This window comes from Kogia breviceps, chromosome 4 (genome assembly GCF_026419965.1).
Source record: "Kogia breviceps isolate mKogBre1 chromosome 4, mKogBre1 haplotype 1, whole genome shotgun sequence".
In the NCBI taxonomy this organism is placed as follows: Eukaryota; Metazoa; Chordata; class Mammalia; order Artiodactyla; family Physeteridae; genus Kogia; species Kogia breviceps.
This window is the reverse complement of record NC_081313.1, coordinates 55,964,705-55,981,139: the sequence shown is the minus strand read 5'-3', so window position 1 is coordinate 55,981,139 and position 16,435 is coordinate 55,964,705. Positions and strand designations below refer to the sequence as shown.

General features: G+C 43.0%; 1 protein-coding gene across 1 annotated transcript in view; it reads right to left on the bottom strand.

The window, feature by feature from the left end:
• The window catches only part of MAP1B (microtubule associated protein 1B), a 234,430-nt gene that overhangs the window by 185,303 nt on the left and 32,692 nt on the right, over positions 1-16,435 (bottom strand). The window contains exons 2-4 of the mRNA XM_067031113.1: positions 7,182-7,389; positions 5,600-5,834; positions 3,696-3,826 (exon numbers count right to left, since the gene is read on the bottom strand). The gene's annotated coding sequence lies outside the window, so the exon portion shown is untranslated. The remainder of the gene's footprint in view (positions 1-3,695; positions 3,827-5,599; positions 5,835-7,181; positions 7,390-16,435) is intronic.

Below are 16,435 nucleotides of genomic sequence, written 5' to 3'. Positions count from 1 at the left end.
AACGTGAATATTTTTATTTGCTAAAGGCAAAGTGTGAGTTTTTCACAGCTTCCCAACTGCCAACCCAACCACACCAGCTGCCACTAGAGAGGATCATTCGGTGGCTTCCTGTAAACATTGCACTGGTGGCAGTAAATAAAGGTATTTTTATAATTTTGGAAAGTGGTTACTCGATTTCCCTAAAGCAGGACCCCTCCGCAGGTTTGAGACTAGGGCTGGGGATGAGGAGGTGCAGCAGAGCCCCGTTTACGTATTTTAAAATATTTTACTAAAATGTCGTTAACACTGTTCCCAAACTTTGACAGACACAGGGACCCAAACCACACCACGAGTCAAAAGCATAGGCAGACTATAGCAATTTGCTGGTGCTCAAACATAAATGTTTTATGTTTAACAGTATATCATTTTTTATGTTTAACATTTTACTAAAATATATATGTTGAGGCAGAAAACTAACTTAAAAAATAAGAAAACTATTAGAACAAAACCTACTTAGTAATAAAATAGTTCAGAAGCATTAAAATATTCTATAGAAGGCAGGGATGTGTTATTCTATTCAAGTTCCTACAATCAAATCATAATTTATTTCCTAAATACTTTAGATTCACGTCTATACTGTTATAGGTTTGGGGCTGGGATATCATACTTACTGCCTACAGTAAGAATTTGTCTAAGTACTTTATGTGAATTAACTCATTTAACTATCTCAATAACCCTAAGATGTAGGTAGGATATTATCCCCATAGTACAGATGTGTAAATGGAGGCCCAGATAGGTCATACTACTAGTGAGTTGCTAAGCCAGGAGTCAAACCCAGGCTATCTATCCCTGGAATGCATGTTCTAAGCACCACACAGAGAAGTCACCTGTGTCAAATCAGTGTTCTTAGCTTTGACCCTGTAGCACCCTGTCCCACTTCTCCAGAGAAGGGTTCCAAGAAAAAAGGGGGGTATTGCCAGGCAGGAAAAATGCAAGGTGAGGAGCCAGAAGAACCACGGCTAACCTGGGCAATATATTTAAGCCTGGGACTTCTCTGGTGGTGCAGTGGTTAAGAATCCGCCTGCCAATGCAGGCTACGTGGGTTTGAGCCCTGGTCTGGGAAGATACCACATGTTGCGGAGCAACTAAGCCCATGCGCCACAACTACTGAGCCTGCGATCTAGAGCCCATGAGCCACAACTACTGAGCCTGTGTGCCACAACTACTGAGGCCCATGCACCTAGAGCCCCTCCATGCTCCACAACAAGAGAAGCCACCGTGATGAGAAGCCCATGCACCACGACAAAGAGTAGCCCCTGCTTGCCATAACTAGAGAAAGCCCGCGTGCAGCAACGAAGACCCAACGTAGCCAAAAATAAATAAATAAATATATTAAAATATCTGTATATATATTTAAGCCTATCTGGGTCTTGGTTTCCTTGTTCTTAAGGAAAATGCTTGGCCACCTGGGCTCACAATCTGGTTGTGAAGACAAGTTTTGTGAGAGTGTTTACTAAATCGCAAACTCTGCAGACATCGAGTACTATTTTGTCCCAAAGTTAAAATTTCCAAATACCTAAATTTCAATGGAAACGTTGCGAAAAAGTATCACAAAGCTTTCAGCCTTCTCTAAAGAGCTCAAGGCTTTTTCTTGATGACTCAGTTTCAAGCTGTATATAAAGAACTATTTGCCCTACACTAAAGGCCTCCAATTCTTACGTCTGACTGTTTTTCTCATTCATCAGCCCGTGAGAGGATAAACACAGGAGTGCAGAGTAGGGGAGTTACAATTCTTTCCTGCCTGCTGTCTCCCCTTGTCAATCTCCCTGCATTAAAATTTCTATCTCTAATCTACTGTGGACTGGGAAATAATGAAACCAAGCTTGTCAGAGCCGTGCTTGAAACAAGAGAGTAAGCAGTTTCCAGTTGAGGGCCACGTCATCCCTCTTCTGATTAAAGTTCATGAGCTTCAGTCTTTAGATTTACTTATTTGACTGACTGTTCTGGGGCTTTTTCTGCTCCACTGCCCTGTGTCAAAATTTGATATAAGAGAGCCAGGTAAATGAGGTGGACTATATGCCTGGTATGAATTTACACGGAGACATGGATGTTTGCAAGGTTACTGTTAATAGCCTTATGATGAACTCCTGACTTGTCCACTGCCTAGGCTATGAACTCTGAATATCAGAAGACAATTTGGGCTATCACAGCACAACCATGTCTCCTCCCATGAGCACTGCCTTCTCCCTTCCACAGGGGTCGGTCACAGCATCCCTGTCTGTCCCCTGGGATAGCCCTCAGGCCACAGTTGAGAGAGCCAGGCTTTATCCCCTGGAGAACCCTCCCACATGTGTACTTGGGAGGCATGGTGCAATAGTCACTGGAGCGCTATATGAGGTAGCAGAAGACTTAAAAATGACCTAAATGTCCATCTCCAGGAGAATGGGTAATAAATTGTGATATATTTCATCTTACATTAGAATATTATACAGCAGTTAAAGTGAATAAATAGAGCTACATGTAAATTAACATATAACCTAGTTAATTTTCACAAAACATAATTTCAACAAAAACACAAGTTTTAGAAGAACTTTAAAAGCAAGCTGTAGAATAATACCATTACCCGAAACTTAACGGTACATAAGCAATATCATATTTTGTGTAGAGGTATATAGATTTGTTGTAAAGGATAAAGAAATGCATGGGAACACTAAACACAATAAACATCAAACTTTGGATACTAGTTAGCTCTAGTGAGTAAGAAAGGAAATTATATATCCAATTTCTTTTTCTTGAATTGGGTGCATACATATGGAATGTTTATTATATTATTCTCTATACTTTATTGTAAGCAAAAAACATTCAAAATTTGTAAGTGGAAAAGAGAAGAAAAAATATACCAAAATATTTATAGCAGTCAATTCTGAGGATTATAGGTGGGATTCCTTTACTTTTCCTTTAAGAATTTCCCCCAATTTATCCATTATTACACTTGTTTTATGGCAGAAAAAGAACATCAATACATAAGAATGAAGTCTGAAAATTTCTCTAATCAGGTACAAAACCTTTTTTCCCCATAATGAGGAACTAAGCTATAAATACACACACACACACACACATATATGTACATATACATATATATACATACATATACACTATATATGTATATATGTATTAATATATACTATATATGTATATGTATACTAAATATATGGAGTATGTACTCTATACACTTTATATAATATACATACATACATACAATATATAATATTGTATATATGGGAAGCCACACTGGCTAAACTTCTTACTAAGGTGTGAATGATTGATATATGACTTAGCAACAACTGCAAGGGGGAGAAGGGAAGAATAAGAGCAAGAAAGCACTAAATACCTGAAAAGATCATGAATGTGTGTGTGTGTGTGTGTGTGTGTGTGTGTGTGTGTGTGTGTGTGTGTTGGGGAAGGGCATGTAGGGGTGGGAGGAGAAAGGGATTAAAGTGAAAGGGACAATTAGAAACGACTGTCACAGGAGGAAATTGGAGACGTCAGGACAAAGTGTACGCTGCCACACGTGACTGGCATGTCAGGGGCCCCCACTCATCAGGCATGGCCCTGAGTTCTGTGCAGCTGTGGAGAATACCAGCCAGGTCCCCAGGATGGGGCCACTTTGCAGCAAGGAAATAGAGGCCTGGGTGTGCTGAGGTGCTGTCCCTTACCTCCCAAGACAAGGACAGGCCCGTTCACATCTGAGCTCCTCTTGCTGCCCAGCCTGCGGAGGCCCGTGGCATCTCACCAGGATCTGCTTCTCTGGAATTCTTTGGCATAAGGGTCTGTTTTACACTGATCACTGTAAACAGAAGCATTTGACTTTTAATTAATGGAAGCGGATGCTTTTCTTTAATACACAGAAGTAAAAGATTGATTTATGTCTTTTGCATACACATAGGGACGGCTTAATTTAATGGAGTTGAAGGGGGAGGGGAGAGGGTCTTAGCAAGACCCATCTGGCCCAGCTCCGATTTCGCATGGATCACTTCCCACTCACAACAGAGATGCTAATTGTGAGAGCTACTTCCAAACACCATAGGATGCAGTGTAATTACACTGCTCATAACAGAATTCCAAACAGGGGTCTGTTTTGAATTTGATGAAACATAATGAAAAATCTCTGTGGCAGATGACAACATTCTTCTTTCAGTTGATGGGACACTTGCTCAGAGTCACCCCCCAAACCATCAGGAACTGATCAGAGAGATTTATGATATCTGACAGGACCAAACACAAACATTTTTCAAGTAGAAAGTGCAGTAACACTACCTCCTTTGAGAACATCAGGGAGGACATTTATTTAAATGAAATGTGAGTAGACAGAATAATTTTCTAGAACACCTTCCATCCAGATCTGAAAGTCAAATTGCCCAAAGCAAACAACATTAGGCCATTTTACGGAGAATTTTATTTATTCCTTCCCTCATTCAGTCATTCATTCACAAAAGTGAGCCAACAGATGTGTATGGAACACGATCATGAGTAAGGTGTAGGGCTTGGCTGTGTTCAACTGCACTGATGAGTCACAAGGGGAAGTTTTCTGTGAGGAGACTCGGCATGTTTGAAAGAAAACAGATGTGAAGTTAGAAATCCTTAATTCAAGTTCAAGCTTTCCCTGCTAGGTGTATGATTTGGGGCAAATCACTTAAGTACTCTGAGCTTCAAAGTCTTCAAAATGAAGAAAAGAATGCTTGTCTTTCTAACCTCACAGAATTGCTCTGAATAAAATGATGTACACAAAATCTGACAATAAAGTGCTATATAAGTGTAAGAGTCTATTGATACGAAGATACTGACTGGGGCTTCCCTGGTGGCGCAGTGGTTGAGAGTCCGCCTGCCGATGCAGGAGGCACGGGTTCGTGCCCCGGTCCGGGAGGATCCCACATGCCGCGGAGCGGCTGGGCCCGTGAGCCATGGCCGCTGAGCCTGCGCGTCCGGAGCCTGTGCTCCGCAACGGGAGAGGCCACAACAGTGAGAGGCCCGCATACCGCAAAATAAATAAATAAATAAATAAATAAAATAAAAAAAAAGAAGATACTGACTGCCCAGCAGGGAAGATTTAAAGCATGTAGAAAAACCTATAATACAAGGCAAAAAGTCAATGCTATTTTGATAGAGGTACAAATTTATTTATTTATTCGTTCAAAATACCTATTGAGCTCTAATATGGGCCAGACGACATGCTCAAATCGAGTGCAAAGGAGTTCAGAAGAGGAAGAATTACCTGCTTGTCCTTTAAATGCTCCCTGCCAAGATTATTCCCCAGATCTTACAATTATCCGTAATGTTATCAGTGTGGCTCTCATTTTTGCCAACTAGTGTAAAACTCATGATGTGGTTTGATTTCCTTTCACTACAAGGATTGCCACTGGTCTGAAAATGATTTGCCCCCAGCATCTCCCTGCCCCTCCTCTATCTTTCTCTCACCTGAAGATGAAAAGGTGAGAGGATGGACTAGCTTTGGAAACACCTGCCTGGACTCTGCCTTGTCCAAGCTTCATGACCTGGGAACGTTCCCTGACATCTTTGAGTCTGGTGATGCCCTCTGCACAGTGGGGGAAATTATACTCACCTTGTAGTGTCCTTGGGGGTGAAAGCCCCTGGCACATTGCACAGGCTCGGCCATTGCAGCCGTTATCATTGGAACGAAGGCCGTTTTCATCCATTCTCCTTTCCTTCATTCATGGAATGACTCAGGTTTTGACAGAGGATTTGATTCAACCGAGTCATGGATATTTTCTCGTTTCACTTATTGATTTGGGAGGAGAAAAATGAGTGTGGTGAAAATTTTTTCGGTAGCTTCAAGCCTGTTGTTAAAAAAAATATACAGACATGAGAAACGGCCTGTGGTAGGCAGAGCACCTGCTGCTTCTTTTACAATCGCAGAGCGAGAGCCTGCTTCTCTTTCTGACCTATTTTTAGCCTCAGTTTTTTTCTCAACAATTTCCCATATGGCACTGCTTCTATTTCTTCTACCAAAGGCAGGGAATGTCACTTTTTCAGTTTAGCTCTAGTTTCAACTATTCGGTGTACAATTATATCTTAACTTTTAAGCACATGATGGGGTGGAAGTGGCAAATCATCCATTGCTTTAAAAAAAGAGGTAGGGCTTCCCTGGTGGCGCAGAGGTTGAGAATCCGCCTGCCAATGCAGGGGTCACGGGTTCGTGCCCCGGTCCGGGAAGATCTCACATGCCGCAGAGCGGCTGGGCCCGTGAGCCATGGCCGCTGAGCCTGCGTGTCCAGAGCCTGTGCTCTGCAACGGGAGAGGCCACGACAGTGACAGGCCCGCATACCACAAAAAAAAAAAAAGAGGTACTAGCAGAGACTCTCCTTGACCTGGCAGACACATGATTGGTAACAAGAAGATGGGTGAGGACATGCTCTCAGCCCATCGAGACAAGCTCTAAAGTGCAATACGTTCATGCTTTTTCACAACTCCCTGTGGAAGTCCGGAGGAGTGCCACCCTTGGTGATCTCAGAGAGGCTGGGGAGAGAGAAGATTTGGGCCAATCCCCTTCCAATCAAGATTCAGGACCACAAGTTCAATTATTGTCCTTCGCCACTCGGCAGGGAAACGTCCCCATCATGGCAGAGTACAAGAATTTGACCTGACAAGCATAAGAGCTTTCACACAAGTTAATAGAACTTGGAATTATGGAGACACTCGAAAATAGCTTTGGACTAAAGATTTTCTCTTCGACAGTTACTCCTGTTTCCTTGAATTTCTAAAAATGTCCAGAAAATGGATATCTGAATGCTTTCCCAATCACTTCTCCATCCAGCAGTAGATGGCATAATTTTTTCAATTTTTTAGTAGAGGTATTTTATTTACCATTTTCTGGGGCTTCCTGTGCCTCTTTGGGTCCTTGGAGAAGCAGATGCCACCCAGAATAAAACACACAGAAGGGAAATGTTGGTGAACATTGCTCAGAGGAGAGGGAGTAGAACTGGGCAGGGAGAGCCTTCAGACCCCTATGTAGAGCTGATAGCTGTTTAAGAGGAAGGGAAAAAGGAGAAGTGGGTAGAAGGAGGTTTAGACTGCAGTAAAACTCTGACAAAGAAAGCCCCAGCCAGGTCAATAGGGAGCCCCGGTGGAAAGACTGTCCATTAGAGGAGTCCCATATTGGGCAACAATGGCTCTGGTCTCCTTACCGTGCTTGGCCACTGGGTAAATGCAACCTTTAGAAAGCAAGGCCTCAGCGTGAATGCTGCGTTAGATCCAAAGGCGCTGCCCATGAACTACTCTCCTTAGAGCAACTCCTCTTGAAGGGAGACTTCCATGGCTGCCATATCCACACAGTTCCATTTTTCTACAAGTGTTCAGCAAGCAGCATCTCTCCATTTCCCACTGGCATCTCCTCTAGAGGAGAAAATTAGAAGAGGTTAGTTGGGTAAAGTATAGCCCCATCTCTGCAGTTGGTCATTGCCTCCGTCCTCTACTATCCCTTCTAAATCTCCCTCACGTTCAGTGTCGCCTGGGCATGTCTTGATGGCTTACCCAATGGTAGACCCCAATGTCTCATTCCTAAAGGGTCTGAGCCCCCAGTACCACTGAGCAAAGATTCCTAAAAGGTGCCCAATTGGCTCTACTGCATTTCACACATATTCCTCTCTGTCCCTATTGTGTCAGAGTAGCCCTTCCTCCTCTGCCAAAATTACCAAGGACAATTACCCCTGCCAAAATGATGACTCCTCTTCTCACCGGCTGATCCTTGGACACTAGACGTTCCAAATGCTCGGGTGTAAACCATAGCTTGCAGTACAATGGGATACATGATGTATCCTCTGACAAAAATGTATCCTCTCTGGAGACTAGAACCTCTAACCTTGCAAAGCCCAGAATTATGGGGATGGGAAGTGCAAAGCCCCCGTGTGGGTCACTGAGATTGATGGCAAGTGGAGCTATTCTTGCTTTCACCCTCTTGGTTTCTAGATGCTTCAGATCTATTCAGATTATATTATGACAGTGAGGAGGAATGTTTAACATAGCCCTGGGGCAAAACTAAATAAATATTGTTGTTTGTTCAATGTGAATGCAAACTGTTTCTGATCTTTCGGTTTCTTGATTGGAGTAGAAAGGATGCAGGTGCCAAATCAATAGCCATCTACCTGAGACCTTATTAATCAGCTGTAGCAAAGATACTATGTCTGAGATAGCACTGTAATCAGGGCTACTACTTGGTTGAGCTTGTGGTAGTCTACAGCCGTTCTCCATGATCTACCTTGTATCTGTAGGGTTCAGACTGGTAAATTAGACGGAAATGTGATAAGAACCACCATCCCTGCATCCCATAGATCTTAAATGGTGGTACTAATCTCCACCATCCATCTCCTTCCAAAAAAAAAAAAAGAACAAACCCAAAACAAAACCTCTGGATGTGAGAGTGTTTTTACTAACTTTGGAGGCTTCCCCTTGACCTTCTCACTATGCAAGCTCTTATCCACAGGGCAAGGGTTAAAATAAGGGTTATTCCAATTGCCAAGTACAGGTCTAGGGACATTTGAACCCACTGTAAACCAGACTAAACTGGTCTCCATTCATTAGGGGTGTTATAATAACATTTTGGGTCTTTGAGTGTCAATTTTAACTCAGTCTCTGTGTCCAACACTTATTGAAATGTTTGGGTATTCCTCTTTTCCAGTGTGCAGTCACCCAAGTAAATGGCCATAGGTATTTTTGAGGAAGGGAGTCATTATACCATATAGTGTTTGTGGTGTTCTCCTGGAGATCTGGCCACCTCTTCAGTCAATGGATCCCAGATCAGAATACTGGCTCAAGACTAGTAATTGAGCAAGTGATCATGACCTTATATCACGGTAAGTGCCTTCAATCTCCTTCTCCTCTATTCTTACCTTCTTCTGATTGTTATTAAGCAGTATTCTTGGCTTCTCATCTATTTGGCCATATTCCACTGACCATCTCCGCAATTCCCTGTGGCCAAGCCCCCTTGGCTGCCCCTCTAACATTGCCAGTCATTATGGCAATTGCAGTCCCCTAGCTTCCAGTGGTTTAGTGCTGCCACCTGGCCTCTATTACTTCCAGGTTCCATTTTCCCATTGCTATCAGTAAGCCCGGCTCACCCCTGCCGCCACTGAACTTCTCAGAGTATTCCTGATGGCCTGATGAATGGTGTGTCCTCTGGACTCTCCTAAGCAATCCAGTCCTTCTTTTTTTTTGGGGGGGGGGGGTACGTGGGCCTCTCACTGTTGTGGCCTCTCCCGCCGTGGAGCACAGTCTCCGGACACGCAGGCTCAGCGGCCATGGCTCACGGGCCCAGCCGCTCCACGGCATGTGGGGTCTTCCCGGACCGGGGCACGAACCTGTGTCCCCTGCATCAGCAGGCGGACTCCCAACCACTGCGCCACCAGGGAAGCCCAATCCAGTCCCTCTGATGTCACATATAATATCGATTCCCGCATTCTCTCCTCCCTGGGTCTTTTAATTTCTTTCTCTACCATCTGCCAGAGCAATTCAGGAATGTCCACTTTGCTCAGTGTTACCCATTACATTCTTTAGGCTTCTGAGAGCCACTTTGGCCATGAATTTTCCCCATACCCCAGGGTGGGGTTTTGTCTGTGTCCCAAGAAACTGGGAAGTACATCTCTTAATAGAGAGGGGTGGGCTGCCTTAGCGAGTTTTAAAGGTTCAGCGGAGTCTACATAGCTAAAAGTCTTGGGGGCATCCACCAAGATGTCCTTATGCAAAGTTTCAGGGTCCATGGTTTTATCAGCCAAGGCCTTGACCTTAGTATAACAGCCCTGTTTTGGTTGATCATTTAAATGTCTCTGGAGCTCTGAGAAACTATTAGATTCTGAGTCTTCTCTTCAACTATGATCATTATTCCACTGCAGGGGATAAGAGACTCTTTTTAATTGTCCAAAAAGGCTGTCTGGCTCTCACACGTGGTCCTGAATTGTTTGTTAATGGCCCTTAGTTTCTAATGATCCCTCTACAGGGTGTCAATACAATATAGTAATGACTGTCATTGTAGTTATCGTTCCCTCATATATTTCAAATGCCTGAACCACTGTATTGGCAAAGGTGTTCTCCTTCATTGGTACATTCTTCCAGTTCCCACCCATGAAATCTTCAGCATCTGAGCCACACCATTTTACTCCAGGGACTATCCAGGCCCCAAATTTCTCTTGGGCTGGCATGCTCTTTGCCATCTGTGTGGTGAATAAGCTAGTTCCCAAACTCCACTCTGTGTACCAACTATATAAGTTTGAGTCCTCCAAGAGTGGACACCAAGATGGAATTAGATGTGCTAGAGATTTGTTGGGAACATGCTTGTGAAGAAGAAGCAGGGGTAGGTAGGAATTGCCTTCAGAACATGCAGGTAAAAGGAGAGAGGTAAGGAAGGAGGACAGGCAGGAGAACCCCTGACTGCAGTGCAGATCTGAGAAGGTCTCAGCTAGGCAGACGGGGAGCCCCAGAGCAAAGATTTCTCATCATAGGAGTCTCGTGTCAAACAGGAATGGCATGGCTCTAGAGTCCCTGCTATGTTCAGTCCTGGCAGATGTCAAACCAGGGAGAACATGGCCTCAGTGGAAGCTCTGCTGGAGACCTGCATTTGCAGCATCTGGAAGATATCCTCCAGGTACCATCTTTGCAGCAAGTTCTCGTGAAAGGGTATCTGAGCAGCACACCTCCATGGTTCGCACATCTCCCCACAGAGGTGGGAAGCCAGATATCTGGATGAAAGACCAATGGCCAACCTCCAGTGGCACAGAAGTTTGGAGAACTGAATTAGTTCCCAATTGGTTATATGGAAGAGTTCAAGCCATGGTTGAGGCCTTCCTTGGGCCACTTTAGGGGAGTAAGTTCTATACCTATGGTATCTCAAGATTTCCTTTGGTCCTGTCAGAATTCTTACCCCTGAAGGTTGAGCTTCTCTATGCAGAAAAAGATCTTCCCATTTGCTATCTATGCAGCTGTGGCTCAGACATCTCCAGGAATGTGAACTGGATTCAAGCCCATAAAAGTGTTGGCTTATTGTGATCAAATTTGACCAAACTATCTCCTTCTAGACACTTGATCTTGGACTTCACTTAATTTTTATACTGAACACATTCTATGTCCCCTCTGATAGTTCTGTCTTCAAAGACTAGAGGTCTAATTTGTTCGATTCAGGAAGCAAACAAATGAAGGCTTCGAAATTGAAAGCCAGTAAATCAACTAAATTCTCCCTAAGATGAGGCTGATGAAAGAGACTTTCTAGGCAATGAGCTCTAAACCTTGCTGTATGGGACAATGGATTTGGGGAAACCCATTTCAAGGGAGTTATAAATAAGACTCTCTAAAGACTACAGCAAAAGAAAAACCACAGTCCTTAGTGAGGAGGCAGGCAAGTGAGGAATGTAAAGTGCGTAGCCAGGCGGTGCATTACCAGGTTGTGCGTGGGATTCAGAGAACTGGCTCGGCTCCCCTTCCAGCTAGCTGGAAGACTGGGCAAGTTGTTTGATGCCAGTGAGGATTTGTTTCCTTATTTATAAAATGAAGTAAGAAAAATGCCTCTTGTTTATTATGCAGTTAAAGCAATTAAGAAACACAAGACAGAATAGCATAGTAAGAATGAGTTCTGGAGACAGAAGTCCCAACTCTCCATCGGTAATTCAACCTTGATGAAGCTACTGAACCTCTCCGAGTCTCAGCTGCCTCTCTTTAAAATGAAGGCCATGGTACCAAGGCATAGAGTTGTGAGGGTTCAGTCAAAAATGCATAAGAAGCATTTAGCACAGTGCTGTGTAGCAGATGCTATTGGTGACCCACCTGCCTTACACTCCAGAGAACACCAGCTCCACCTTCAACTTTCCAACTGCCAACACCTGCATTTCTTTTCTGAGGGATTTTTCTTGCAGCTGGACCAGAGTTGCTGTCCACTGTGCCAGTGACCAATGTGCCAGGGAACGAATGTTCACCCCAAGGAACAACCCTCAACCAATGTCTAATGGTAGCTGTATAAGCAAGCCAGTAACCTTCCCTCTCGGTAGGGCAACTCAGGCTATTGTCTCATGTTCCCCTAGTGCTACCTGGCCAACAAAATGTACCTTTTATTGGCTGACTTTTCCTCCCTGTCTTACTTCCCTACTCTCCTACCAGTTTTTCCTCCATCTCCCAAATACTGATATAAAATACTCTCACTTCCCATCAACAGACAAATGGATAAAAAAGATGTGGTATATATGGACAATGGAATATTACTCAGCCATAAAAAGAATAACATTCTGCCACTTGCAGCAATGTGGATGGACCTAGAGAACATTATACTTAGTAAAATAAATCAGAGAAGGACAAATACTATATGATGTGACATATGTGGAATCTAAAAAATAATACAAATGAATGTATAGGCAAAACAGAAACAGACTCAGATATAGAAAACAAACGACTGGTTACCAATGGGGGGAAGCAAGGGGGGGAGGGGCAAATTAAGGGTATGGGATTAACAGATACAAACTACTATGTGTAAGATAGATAAGCAACAGGGATATTCTGTATGGCACAAGGAATTGTAGCCATTATCCTGTAACAACTTTCTTTCAAAATTTTTATTAGAGTATAGTTGAGTTACAATGTTGTGTTAGTTTCAGGTGTACAGCAAAGTGAATCAGTTATACATATACATATATATATATATATATATCCACTCGTTTTTAGATTCTTTTCCCATATAGGCCATTACAGAGTATTGAGTAGAGTTCCCTGTGCTTGTAACAACTTTTAATGGAGAATAATCTATAAAAATACTGAATCACTATGCTGTACACCTGAAACTAATATAATATTGTAAATCAACTATACTTCAAAAAAAAACTTGCACTTCAATTCTTTTCTCAGAGTCTGCATTTAGGGGAACCTGAGTAAGATACTCAGGCGCACACACACACACACACACACACACACACACACACACACACAATCAATAAAGCTAGCTGTAATTATTATAAGAAATGTGCTTTATAAAATATAAATCATTATGTAAATATTAGCGGTGATAAAAAATTTGTCAAATTCTCACTAGAAAAAGAAGGCATCGGGCTTCCCTGGTGGCGCAGTGCTTGAGAATCTGCCTGCCGATGCAGGGGACACGGGTTCGTACCCTGGTCTGGGAAGATCCCACATGCCGCGGAGCGGCTGGGCCCGTGAGCCATGGCCGCTGAGCCTGCGCTCCGCAACGGGAGAGGCCACAACAGTGAGAGGACCGCGTATCGCAAAAAAAAAAAAAAAAGAAGGCATCCAACGCCATCACAGTTAAGAGACCTAGAAAGAACCTCGAAGGTCACCGTGTTCATTTCTACCAGCAACTTCCCACTCATTCCCGTCTCAGCACCTTCCAGCCCAAGACGCAAATTCATACGACACCTTGGAACCCTGACCCTAGGATAGTATATGATTGAGTAGCTTCCTGGGGAGGACTAGAACAGAGAAAGAGATGTCTTCACAACCACTTTTTACCTTCTCCTGTCAACTTCTTACCTTCTCAGCCCCAAGACAGGTTTAGAAAGGGAAAACATCCTAGGGAAAGCCCCTAGGATGTCTGAAGTTGCTGGATGCTGCCTGGGTTTAAACTTTGTCCTGGCAGGAGGTCTATTCTCCTGTGCCCCTTCAAGTCTGTCGCATGTGCTTTGTAAAGCATGCCTTTAATAGATGAGCCTAGGGCCCAGCCTCTGCAGATTGATAAGATCACAGGCTCTGTAGCAACCTCGTTGCTGCCTCCCCTGCACCATCTGCCCAAACCAAGCCTGTCCCCATGAATCCCATTCAAAGCATGTAATTGAATGAATCCTGCTTTATGTGGAAATGAGATACGGCCCAGAGGGGTTTTCTTCCAGGGCTCATTTTCAGTTCAGTTAACACATCTTGGTCTATAGGAAATACCAAATGCCAACACACCACTTCCCAACCAGGTGGACTGGCCTATCTCCACATCTTGAGAGCATCTACCATCAGGGCAGCAAGATGATTAATGGGAAGGGGTAAGGAGGTGTGACACCCTGAGCCATTTTCTACAGGCAGGGGGAAATCTGTGATTGCAGAGGTTCAATTTAGCACATCAGCATTTTATCGATACATCCGATGTGTAATCTAGAATTAACCTTCACAAGGGCAGGAATATTTTTGTCAGTTTGTTTACAGCTGTATCCCTAGCCCCTGGAACAATGCCAGAGAATAGCAGATACTCAATATTTTCTTGTTCTTTTCTTTTCAAAAATTTAGCTATAATTTACATAAAGAGAAATGCACAGGCATTAAGTATAGGATGAGTTTTGACAGATGTGTATACCCAATTAATCTAAACCCTCATCAAGATTGAGAACATTTCTATTACCCCGAAATGTTCCTTAATGTCCCTTCCCAGTCAATCCCCCAGTCCTTCCCAGAGACAACTGCTGTTTGGATTTCTATCACCATAGATTAGCTTGGACTTTGTATAAATGGAATCATAGTACAGTTTGTACTCTGTGATGTCTGACTTCTTTTGTTCCACTTAATACTTTTGAGATTCAGCCACTTTCTTGCAGGTTTCAGTAATTTATTTCTTTTTGTTGCTAAGCAGATTCCATTTATGAATGTACCACAATTTGTCTATTCTCCTGGTGGTAGACATTGGAGTTGTTTCCAGATTTTGGTAATCATGACTAAAGCAGCTATAAATATTCTATACAATTGTTTTTGTGAACATATGTTTTCATTTTTCTGGGTAAATAGCTAGGAATGGAATTTCTGGGTCATAGGACAGATATATATGTTTAACTTGATGAAAAAAAGCCAATTTTCTGAAAGGATTGTATCAGCAATATACATTCTCATTAATATTTGGTATTGTTGATCTTTTAAATTTTAGCCATCCTAGTGGGTTTGAAATGGAATCTCACTGTGGTTTTAATTTGCATTTCTTTGATGGCCAGTAATATCAAGCATCTTTCCATGTGCATGCTGATCATTTGCATATCTTCCGTTATGCAGTGTCTGTTCAACTCCTTGGTGAATTTCTGTATTGGGTTGTTTGTTTTCTTATTATTGATTTCAAGAAGTTTTTAAATGTTCTGATTACAACTTTGTTTTTGTCAGAAAATATATAAGTATGCCTCAGACTAGGAGAAAGCTGAGCAGAAGTTTTTAATGTTGATTAAGTCAAATTTATAGTTTTTTTTGTGGTTAGTGCTTACTGTGGCCTGTCTAAAAAAATCTTTGCCTATCCAAAGCTCATGAAGATATTCTCCTAAGTTTCTTTAAGATGCTTCATAACTTTAGCCTTTACATTTAGGTCTATGATCCATCTCGACTTAATTCTAGCATATGGTGTAAAGTAGTAGCTGAGGTTCATTTTTTTTTTTTTTTGCGGTACGTGGGCCTCTCACCATTGTGGCCTCTCCCGTTGCGGAGCACAGGCTCCGGATGCGCAGGCTCAGCGGCCATGGCTCACGGGCCCAGCCGCTCCGCGGCATGTGGGATCTTCCCAGACCGGGGCACGAACCCGTGTCCCCTGCATCGGCAGGCGGACTCTCAACCACTGCACCACCAGGGAAGCCCTGAGGTTCATTTTTTGCTGTACAGTTATCTAGCTATTCCAGCATCATTTGTAGAAAAGGCTTTCCTTTCCCCATTGAATTGTGATGGTGTTTTTATCACAAAACAAAACAAAAACCAATTGACTATATCTGTATCTGGAATCTGAATTCTATACCAGTGATCTGTTTGTCTATCATTATGTCAATACCAACTCTTCCAATTACTACAGCTTTATATTTACTCTTTTTTAAAAAAATAATTAATTAATTAATTTCTGGCTGCGTTGGGCCTTCGTTGCTGCACGCAGGTTTTCTCTAGTTGCAGCGAGCGGGGGCTACTTTTCGTTGCGGTGCGCGGGCTTCTCATCGTGGTGGCTTCTCTTGTTGTGGAGCACAGGCTCCAGGCACGCGGGCTTCAGTCTCACATGCTCTAGAGTGCAAGCTCAGTAGTTGTGGCGCGCGGGTTTACTTGCTCCGTGGCATGCGGGATCTTCCCAGACCCGGGCTCTTCCCAGACCAGGGCTCGAGCCCTTGTCCCCTGCAATGGCAGGTGGATTCTTAACCACTGCACCACCAGGGAAGTCCCTATATTTACTCTTGAAAGTAGGGAATGTTAGTTTTCCAACTTTGTTGTTTTTTTCAAGATTGTTTTCACTATTCTTGTTCCTTTTTAATTTTTATCTAAATTTTGGTACTGGCTTAACAATTTCTACCAGTAAAAAAGGCTGCTGGGATTTTAGTTGGGATTATGTTGAATTTTTTGGATTAAAGGGGGGAGAAATGACATTTTAACAATATTGGAGTGTCTCATCCACAAACACAGCATATCTCTCCATTTATTTATGTCTTCTTCATTTTAGCAATGTTTTGTAGTTTATAGCTTTCAGTTT